The 11,598-nt window shown below is 31.3% G+C and overlaps 1 pseudogene; it reads right to left on the bottom strand.

The window, feature by feature from the left end:
• Positions 1–8,468: 8,468 nt before the first annotated feature.
• On the bottom strand, positions 8,469–10,046 carry LOC120077959 (annotated as a pseudogene).
• Positions 10,047–11,598: the final 1,552 nt, after the last annotated feature.

Raw genomic sequence — 11,598 nt, 5'->3', positions numbered from 1 at the left:
ATATATATATATATTTTGTGAGTATAAATAATTTGGTTGTGAACGAAGACAATGGATAAAAGACGGAGTTTTGTTTGTGTGAGAATAATTTGAAGGAAGAAGACAATTGAAAAAAGAGAGCAGAAGAGGTTTTTCTACCGGAGAATCATCACACACACTCTCTCTACCAATAGATTAAAGGATAATAAGACATTTTATTAGGCGGAAATTTCTTCCAAATTATTGGTTTTGAATTGTTCCATATTTAATTTACTTCAAATGATACGATAGAAAAGAGCTCGAAGACTTTTCAACTTAGATCCGTCATTATCAAATATTGTCTTTGGAAGAAGACGCCACCATCACTTACACCAAATTTTAATTAAGACCTCATTACTCACTCATAATGAAAAATGGTTTGAACATAATGGATTTTCGTTGATAAATCAATTGTAATGGAACTCAATCATAAAACTAATTAGATTGCTTTGAATATATCTCCTTAACCATTTTGTAAACGTAATAACTATTTTGTAAATGTAATTTGATTACGATTAAGGTTATTTACTTAACTATTTTCCAACAAAATTTTTATTTTATTTATCTAGCAATAACATCCCAAAATTTTAGATTTTTTATGGATAACTTTTCGAACAAATAATATCCCAATTTTTAATTTTTTTTGAAGTTTTTTAACAAAGCCAATAAAATCCCAAAATTTTGGATTTTTTTAAATTTCTTGTTCATAACATTATCAAGCAAATAGCATACCAGCATTCGATTAGTGTTACCAGAATAAGGTACCTAAACTTCATTCATGTATTATTAGATCATTTTAACTATTTACTCGAACCAGATCCACTTTTATGTCTCCACAAAAAGTTCAAGTACTCAAATAATAGTCATGGGTATTTTAGGTTATTGGATTTCTAAAACGAAATAAGCAGCACATATTTTCGATAACAACTTATTGAATTTTGAAAATAAGTTTTATTTTTTACAAACCACGATTTTTAGACATAAAACCCAACAGATTTATCATCCAAAAAGTTCCACAAAGATTCAACCTCTGGAACTAATTATGTACCTTCTTCCTCCGGCACCAATAAGTGGAAGAAAGAAAAGGGTGGAAAGGGGTAGACAACCAGTGAAGGTTGACAAGGGAAAGTGTTTCCATTGTAAACAGGATGGATACTAGAAGAGAAACTATCCCAGGTATTTGGCAGAAAAGAAGAAGGTCAAACAAGGTAAATGTGATTTGCTTGTTTTTTAAACTTGTTTAGTTGAGAATGATGATTCTACTTGGATTATTGACTCTAGGACCACTAACAATGTTTGTTCTTCATTTCAGGGAATTAGTTCCTGACGACAACTTAATGCAGGTGAAATGATGATGCGAGTTGGAACTGGGCACGTCGTCTCAGTTGTGGCAGTGGGAGGTCTCCAGTTATCTTTACAGAAATTTCTCATTTTGAATGATGTATTTGTTGTTCCTAATTTAAAAAGGAACTTAGTTTCTACGAAGTGACTTTTAAAACACAATTATCAATTAAACTTTTCTTTTAATAAAGTGTTTATTACAAAGAATAGTGTTGATATATATTCTGCTAAACTGGAAAATAATTTGTATGTGCTAAGGTCGTTAGAAACAAATGTCCTCCATAACATAGAGATGTTTAAAACTGTCGTAATTCAAAATAAAAGACCTAGAATTTCTCCTAAGGAAAATGCCCAACTTTGGCACCTAAGACTAGGACACATAATCTCAATAAGATTGAGAGGTTGGTGAAGAATGGACTTCTAAACGAGTTAGAAGAAAATTCGAGTTAGAAGAAAATTCTTTACTTGTGTGTGAGTCGTGTCTTGAAGGCAAGATGACTAAAACACCTTTTACTAGAAAAGGTCATAGGGCCAAAGAACCTCTGGAGCTAGTGCATTCAGACCTTTGTGGTCCGATGAATGTAAGAGCTAGGGGAGGTTATAAATATTTCATCACTTTTACTGATGATTATTCAAGATGGTACGTTTATTTAATGCAAGATAAGTCTGAGTCTTTTGAAAAGTTCAAAGAAATCAAGGCTAAAGTTGAAAATGCATTAAATAGAACGATTAAAACACTTCGATTTGATCGAGGTGGAGAGTTTATGGATTTGACATTCCAGACCTATTTAATAGAACATGGAATTGTATCCAACTCTCAATATCTGGTACACCTCAGCAAAATGGTGTATCAGAAAGGAGAAATCGAACCTTGTTGGATATAGTTTGATCTCTGATGAGTTACACTTCTTTACCTAACTTATTTTGGGGTTATGTAGTGGAGACTGCAGCGTATATCCTGAACTGCGTTCCCTTCAAGAGTGTTGCCAAAATACCTCTGGAGTTATGGAATGGTTGTAAAGGTAGTTTACGTCATTTCAGAATCTAGGGTTGTCCAACACATGTGCTTGAGGTTAATTCTAAGAAACTAGAATCACATTCAAGGTTATGCCTATTTGTAGGCTACCCCAAGGGAACGAGAGGTGGTTATTTCTATGATCCTAAAGAAAAAAGTATTTGTATCGACAAATGCTACTTTTCTTGAGGAAGACGACATAAGGGAGCACAAACCTAGAAGTAAAATTGTGTTGAATGAAATTTCCAAAGAAACTACCGAATCTTCAACAAGAGTTATTGAAGAGCCTAATACCTCAACAAGAGTTGTTGAAGTAGGTTCATCTAGTAGGTCAAATCCACCTCAAGGGCTCGTTTTAGATGTGTTACTCAAGCAAACCAGGCGACATGGTACCATTGGAAAGCTCTTCGAATCTAGTTGCTGAAATCGAGCCTTTGGAAGGGAGATCTCACCGGAAAGAAGGCCGGAGAAGGAAGGAAGTGTTTGAGGTTCATTTTCGGGTGTTTCTAGGCACTCGATGAAGAAACCTAGATCTAGACCGAACCGCTTGGATTTTCATGCCGAAACATTAAGGTATTCTCATAGACATCTTTTTAAGTAAGTTTGTAGAAAGAATCTTGGCAAGAGAAGGGCTATGGTTCGAATTATATATTTTGAGAAGTTAAGCCTAGAAATTTTACTCAAGCAGGAAGTAGCAGTTAGGGCTGTCGAGAAAGATTCGAGGGCCCAGATTAAACCACAAGGAGTTTCTCACTGAAACTTTAAGGTATCATAGGTAATGAAATTCTCAATTGAGTGTGTAAGTTAGTTTGATTGTGTAAGTTAGTTTGTTTGATTGTGTAAGTTATATTGTTTCAGTTGATTAAGTTAGTTTGTTTATTACGATTGAGAATAATTTTGGGGGGTGGGAAATGGGGGAGTTTCAGTTGATTGTGTAAGTTAGTTTGGTTGAGTTGATTGTGTAAGTTAGTTCGATTACCAAGTTAGTTTGTTTATTACGATTGAAAATAATTTTGGGGAGGGGGGGTTATTTCAGTTGATTATGTAAGTTAGTTTGTTTGAGTTAGTTTATTTTGTTTCAGTTGATTGCATATCTAATTTAAATACAAGTATGTTTAAGTTTAAGTTATATTGAGTTGGTTTATTAGTTTGTTGGGTTTATGATTGAGGTAAGTTGGTTTTTTATGATTTAGATTAGTTGGTTTTTAGGTTTGTTTATAATTGAGATAAGTGATTTTTGATTGGTTTATGATTTAGGTAAGTTGGTTTGTTTATGATTGAGTTCAATTCATTAATATTCTTAGTTAGTTTCTTGGTTTTTTTGTTTATTTATGATTGAGGTAAGTTGGTTTGTTTAGTTGAGATTGATATATAGTATATTGAGCATTAAACTTATTTAAATTGGTATTTGTAGGTACGTGGAGATTTTTATTGAAGATGCATCTCTCGGCAAACGTATTTAAGTTGTAGATTTTTGTTAATATTATTTGGATTTAGAATTGTGCACATCCCAATATGTACTTTGTTATCATGTAATGTTTTTTCAATTAAGAAATTGTGGATGTTCTAGAAACTCTTGTAACCGTCGGTTGTAGATTCAAACGTTTTTCTATATATTTATTAGTCTATTATGGACATTTACATCATTTTGGCAATCTTATTTTAGTTTGATTGATATATGTAAGATTCAAACAGGTATGACATTTAGAAAAAAAACAAATCTAAAAAAAGAAAATAAATAAACAGATTTAAATAGTATATAAACCTATTTAAATTTGTTTATTTATTTAAAGAAATCCCAACGGTCTCCCGATGGTAGAGGGTCGAACAAAGAATCCCGATGGTGGACTAGACACTGTCGGGCTTTAAAGATATCCCCAACAATGGCTATAGACCATTAAGGTTAAGGATATCGCCCAACGGTCCACGTCACCGTCCGATGAAAAGTAAAACACCTGACGGCACCCGCACTATCAAGATATATTACCTCATCCCAACGGTTCAAAGACCATCGAGCTAATAGTACAATCCCGACAGTACACCGTTGGGGGTTCTGCCTTTTTTCCCGATGACTTTCTTCAGGTCGGGGGAAAGTCTATCTTTCTCCATCGAGATAATTCTTTTCCCCTATGGCAGGGCTTCCAAACCGCCACGAAAGATTTTCTCGACGAAGTTTCCCAACGGTTCGTCGACGACGTTTAATCCGTCGAGAAAGGTTATCTCAACGATGTTCTTAGTTTCTGTCGATGACCCCAACGTCGAGATAAACCCAAATTCGTGTAGTGTATCTATAGTGTTACTAGGATAAAGGCACCCAGATTATCCATATACTAATAATCCTTTAGGTTATTACTTGAACATGATCCACCTACAGTCAACTACATATTGTTCAAGTCTCATGAAATAACCTTAGATTTTTACTAGAATGGATAATTCATTTTGCATATTTAATAATTAAATTAAGTACTATATCAAATAACTAATTAATTACGAGGCTTTAGGGTACAAATTCTACAATTAGTATATCAGTAGTTCTTAAAATTACATTTGTCCAAGTACATCGATTATATATCAACACACATGTTCAAAACCCGATTTGAAGTGTAACATTAGCATGTAGCAATAGTTTATCAACAGTCATTCAAAATGGTTACTAACATAATGGACTGAACCATTATGAACTTATTATAATTGACTAGAAAAATAATATTCTATATTAGACGAATAAGGATTGAAATTAAGTCCCAAGCAATGGTAAATGAACAAAGCACTTCTTAATTAATAAATATAGTATGATGAGATACATTTGATATATCTATTGTATAACTTACATACTTTATTTCAGTAATTACTCAATTAATATACCAAATATAAAGTATATCAGATGACGGATATATCATATATAAAGTATATCAGATATATTATTGATATACATGTTGTGTATATATGGTACACCAATAAAGATAAATTTGGAATAATAAAACGAAAATTGGTTTTTATGGTTTTTTTTTTTTTTTTTTGCTATATTTATAAATTTTGAAAAAATCGTTGGTTAAATTTACAAATTTGGCAATGTTTTCTTGCTATTCTTACAAGTATCCCTGTTGTTATGAGAGCAAAATTGATTTTTTATTTTTATTCTATTACATTATGTGATTATTAAAGTTATCCATTCATAATCATCCAATCCATATACTTAAATATATCATATTTTAAAATTTTGTAAATTTTAACTTGTCAAAATTTTATTTCAAATTATTGATAGAACTCTCTATTTAATAATTTTGTTTTGATACCTTGCATGTGATTTATTATTTTGATAAATGATGGATATAGTTACCAGTGTCTATTGTTGATTTATCCACTGCAATATTTTTTCTTTGTATACTAGAATTCGGGATTTTAAATAATATAATAAATAATAATAATAATAATATTGAGCATACCTTTTTCAGCACTGAAGCCTATGTTTTTGAGCCAATCAAACATTACTAGCGTTTAGTATATCCCCTAAAAATTAGGGACTGCTTCTTCACTCTCATATTTGGTGAACTTAAAAAATAAGGTTTTTTCTATAATCAATTTTTAAAATTTGTTTTTGTTTTTTAGATTTTAAAAATTAACTCTAGAAATACCATGTGTATTTGTTGATTGTATGTTTTGATGTCTACACTTTATGTATTTTTAAAATCCAAACCAAAATTTGAAAAACTAATTAGAAAAGGAGGTTTGAAAAAAATAAGAAAAAAATTATTTACACAAAATAGCAAAATTTTAATCTTATTTGATAGAGACCGATAGATGCGGATAGAAGTATATCAATGGTCTATTACTGGTAGAAATTTATGAAAGTCTATCACTAATTTGTGGTTGACAAAAGTTTATTATTGATCGAATTGATAGAAGGTCTATCAGTGTTTACCAATATTTTTTTGTTATTTTTGTAAATATTTTGACATTTTTTTCTATTTGTGAATTTTTCGATAGCAAAGTATGTTTATTGAAACTTATTTTTGTTTTTCGAATTTAAGTAAGAATTCATATGTTTACATAGAAAGTATGAAAACCATGATCAAGAAATTTTGTGAAACACACGAAAAATATGTCGAGAAAGGACTATTTGAACACATGGTAGTTGCACATCTTAGTGTATACCATTTGAATGTTTTTAGGGCAAAGGGTATAAGGTTTTTAGAGTTTTTAGGGCATATAAACCAAATAGATATAGCTAATAGTTCATCATTATCTGTCGCAATCCATCATATATAGAGTGTATATTTTGCTATTATTTGTAAATATTTTTATTCGTTTTACTATATTTAAGAATGATATATTTAAAAATGGTAACAAAGAAGTTATGAAAATAAAATTTTTTTAAAAAAAAAAAGAAAAAAAAAAAAGTGAGTGCGTCTATAAAATACAGAAAAAGGGAAGTAATTCCAAAAAGAAAAAAGAAAAACGCGGTGAGTGCTAGAGATGCAATCCGTAAAAAGACACGAAAAAGAGAGTGGTTTCCCTTTAGAAACAAACTGACGTCCATTTAGATGGACTTAAATATATATATATATATTATTCAAAAAATCATTTTTATTTAAATTATTTTGATAAAAATATATTTAAATACATTTAGAAAGATATTTTGAGTGGTTGTCAAACACTCTAATTTCTTCTAAAATGATTTTATTTTTTAAATTCAATATTTGAAAATGTATTCCAAACATATCCTAAATTCAAAAAGTGATTTGCTTTAAATTATTTTATAAATTTTACCAAATTATAAAAAACTGTTAAAATTTTCATATAATCACTTGAATCTCATACAAAATTAATCCCAAAACTCATCCCAAATGTCTATATAACTAATTTTAAGGGAAAAATACTTCTCTAAGTTTTGCATCTAGTTTTTATTTGATCTTTAGATTTCAAAATATTACACTTAGTACTGAAATTTTGAGTTTAGTTTTAATTTAATCCCTAAATCTCAAAATATTATAATTTTACCCTTGAGTTGAATTTTATTTTTCATTTGGTCCATAAGCTTCAAGCTTTATCTACTTTAATTTTTCATTAAATACTCACTTTCAATCAATGTCTCTTAATTAAAATAAATAATTATGAAGTAAAAATTTTAAATTTAATTTTAAACGTGATAAAAAATAGTAAAACTTAAATAATTATAATTATATTAATTACTATAATTTATTAATATACATTAACCAATAAGATGAAAAAAATGGGGTTTTTAGTGAAAATCGAAGTTAAAATGGTAAATCTTGAAATTTATGGACCAAATTGAAACAAATACAAATGTCAATAGTACAATTGTAATATTTTTAAAACCTATGAACTAAGAAAACTTAATGACTAAATGTGTAACATTTTAAAACCTAGATACGAATAGAAATTAGAACCAAAAATGTGATCAAAAAGATATTTTTCTCTAATTCAAATAATAAACGTTTTCATTAATTGTATCATTACAATTTAAAATAAATAAATAAGGATTTGTTTGATAACCATTTATTTTTATTTTTTTTTTTCTCAAAATTAAGCTAGAGACACATCCATCTCTAAATTTCTTATTTTTGTTATCTACTTTTTTATCAATGATTTAAAAAACCAAGCAAATTTTGAAGAAAAAAAAAGTAACTTTTAAAAACTTATCTTGTTTTTTTTGAATTTGGCAAATGAATTCGGTATTGTACTTAAAAAAGATGTAAATCATTGTAACAGATAGGAAATAGACTTAATTTTAAATAATAAAAAATAATAAAAATTAAAATATTACCAACATGAAGATATATATTTTTAATTTTAATTGAAATGTGGGCTTTTTATGTTAAATTAATTATATCATAACTTGAAGGGAAAGATACTGATCGTGATACTTACTATATAGTGTGTTTCAATATGTATAACATTTTGAAATATTAAGAATCTATCTTCCTTCCAAGTCCTTAAGTTGAGAGAAAACGATCCCCGACATTCCTTTATTATACACAAAACTTGAATTGTTGTTGCTGGTTGTGCTCATTTGAATATTGTTACTCGACATCCCTCCTCCAAAGAGCCAATCTCAACATTGTCGAGGCCACTAGCTCAACATTTTCATCGTTCGAACTCTCTTTAATTGGGATGCAAACTCTAGGCCTCGCATCACATCGTTCATTGATGGTCTTTTGACTCCCTCTTCTTTCAATGCAACTCACCACAATTTGAATTAATTTTCTAAAGCATTCAAATCTAATTTCATCTTTGATTTTTGGGTCATGATTGAGTAATAGTCTTTTCGCGAACGTTTCGTTTGACCCATTCAGCTAATAAAATATGCATTTTGTCAGCAGTGCAATATCAGTGGAGGACGAGCACACAATACTTCACACAGAACTACCCCAAACGAATATACATTTAATTTTTCAGACAATTGGAGGCGTCGACAGTACTCTGGGTCCAGATAACCAAAGCTACCTTTTACATTGTGTGGACATAATCTTTGAATATGGTTGTGGCCCCAACTTTCGATAATCAAAATTCAGGAACTCATCTTACCAATTTTCATACTAGTAAGATATTAGTGGTTTTAACATCCGGTGGATGATGGTATGCTTGGCACCCGGATGTAGGTATTGCAACCCCTTTGTTGCTCCAATACAGATTTGGGGCGTTGCTTCCACGAGGAGAGGTTTGTCGTTCATCAATATTGTTGCCGATAAAGATGACTTTGGAGGGTTCCATATGACATGTAATCGTAAACTAGAATCTATTCATTGTCTTCGTTACAGTACCGATCAGGGAAACAAGATGGAGATGACGGAGTTTGCGAAAGCATCTCGATCTCTGTTCTTAACTCCTGAGCTTCCCTGTTTTGATCCTACTTCAACCGTTTGATATGCAACTTGGGTGGCTCCATCATTCTATATACCCTTTATACACATTGCCGAAACGCCGATGCCGACGATGAAAATGTCGTCAAAACTGTTGGTGGCCACTCTCATCTGTGCAAGCGAGAAGTAACGACATAATTCAGATGGAAGTTTTGAGGTGCGAGTCTTGATTCTGTTCCTCGACAATTGGGAAGTTCCATCAGAATCGGAGCTTTGATCTTTAAATTTTTTTGCAGCGCCAAAATACAAAGAAACCCAAAACTAAGATGACAACCACAAGCGGCACTACAATGGCTATTGTTTTAATTTTTGAACTCTTCGACTGCGAGATTGGCCATTGAGGAAGATTGCTTGGGATGGGGAATCGGTTAATTTGAAGATTTCAATAGCATTCAAGATGACATTGGTGAATCTAGTCTTACTATCATCTGGATTTGCTTGGAGCTTCACAGAGAGATTTACCTTCCCCTGTTCGTCGCTATTAGGCAAAGCAAAATGTAATCCTTTCGATATGGATTCCTCTTCCACCAGCCCACTGAATCACATCCGCGGACTCCTCGGCCATCATGTCTGCGATGTGAATCAAGAACACTCTGTCACCTGGGTCGGCGACTCCATCTCAAACTCACAGAAATGAAGTCGAAGTATGTAATAGAACCCAGGATCTACAGGGTACGCCCATGTGAGGTTGTAGCTCTTGTTAAGCGTAGCATTTGGTCCCATTGTTCGAGCAGTGCGATGACATCTCCCGGCGCTGTATATGGCGGTATTTTACTATAATTAAGTTGGATAGATAATTAGCAGCTCGAGCATCGTATAGAAAGTTGGTTGAAAGTTGTTCTATTAATGTCAAATTATAGAAAGTTACTATAATTTGCTATTACTAAAATGTTCTTGTCAAATTACTATAAAGGAATTTGTCATGACAGTCACCAGAGATGGTGGTTGAAAGTTGGTTGGCAATGGTCGGAAAAGGTGTTCGTCGAAAGTTGGCTGATGACAGTTACTGGAGATGGTGGTCGGAAGTTGACAGATGACAGTCTCGGGAGGTGATGGCTAGAAGTTAGCCATCGTGTAATTTTTGGGTGAACGAAGATGATGGAAAAAAAACGAGTTTGTTTGTGTGAGATATATTTGAAGGAAGAAAACAATTGAAAAGAGAGAGCAGAAGCGGTTTTCTACCGGAGAATCATCACCAACACTCTCTCTACCAATAGATTAAAGGATAATAAGACATTTTATTAGGCGGAAATTTCTTCCAAATTATTGGTTTTGAATTGTTCCATATCTAATTTACTTCAAATGATAAGATAGAAAAGAGCTCGAAGACTTTTCAACTTAGATCCGTCATTATCAAATATTGTCTTTGGAAGAAGATCGCCACCATCACTTACACCAAATTTTAATTAAGACCTCATTTACTCACTCATAATGAAAAATGGTTTAAACATAATGGATTTTCGTTGAAAAATCAATTGTAATGGAACTCAATCATAAAACTAATTAGATTGCTTTTAAATATATCTACTTAACCATTTTGTAAATGTAATAACTATTTTGTAAATATAATTTGATTATGATTAAGGTTATTTACTTAACTGTTTTCCAACAAAAATTTTATTTTATTTATCTAGCAAATAACATCCCAAAATTTTAGATTTTTTATGGATAATTTTTCGAACAAATATATATCCCACATTTTTTAATTTTTTTGAAGTTTTTTAACATAGCCAATAAAATCCCAAAATTTTGGATTTTTTTTTAAATTTCTTGTTCATAACATTATCAAGCAAATAGCATACCAGCATCCGATAGTGTTACCAGAATAAGGTACCTAACTTCATTCAATACTATAGATCATTTTAACTATTTACTCGAACTAGATCCACTTTTAATGTCTCCACAAAAAGTTCAAGTACTCAAATAATAGTTATGGGTATTTTAGGTTATTGGATTTCTAAAACGAAATAAGCAACACATATTTTCGATAACAACTTATTGAATTTTCAGAATAAGTTTTATTGTTTACAAACACGAGTTTTTAGACATAAAACCCAAAACTCTCTACTAATTCCTAAAAGCGGGTAGGAGTGAATTCCAGTCTTGCACCCTATGTCCCCAGTTATCTACCGGTCTTACCCTGAAATAGAAGTTTATTGAGCCGACGTTGTTGAGCCAACCCTATCCGATGCAAATCTAAGAATAATCTCGAATAAACCGGAGTTCATAGTTAGCATAGGAATAAGGTCAAGTTACCTAGGACATTGCTTTGAAATAGTAAATCTTAAATAGTAAACAGCGTTATAAAATAAGAGTGACTGATTTCGTGGTCCGATCTTG

Source organism: Benincasa hispida, chromosome 1, assembly GCF_009727055.1.
Source record: "Benincasa hispida cultivar B227 chromosome 1, ASM972705v1, whole genome shotgun sequence".
Taxonomy (NCBI): Eukaryota; Viridiplantae; Streptophyta; class Magnoliopsida; order Cucurbitales; family Cucurbitaceae; genus Benincasa; species Benincasa hispida.
This window is presented reverse-complemented; position numbering and strand designations above follow the sequence as displayed.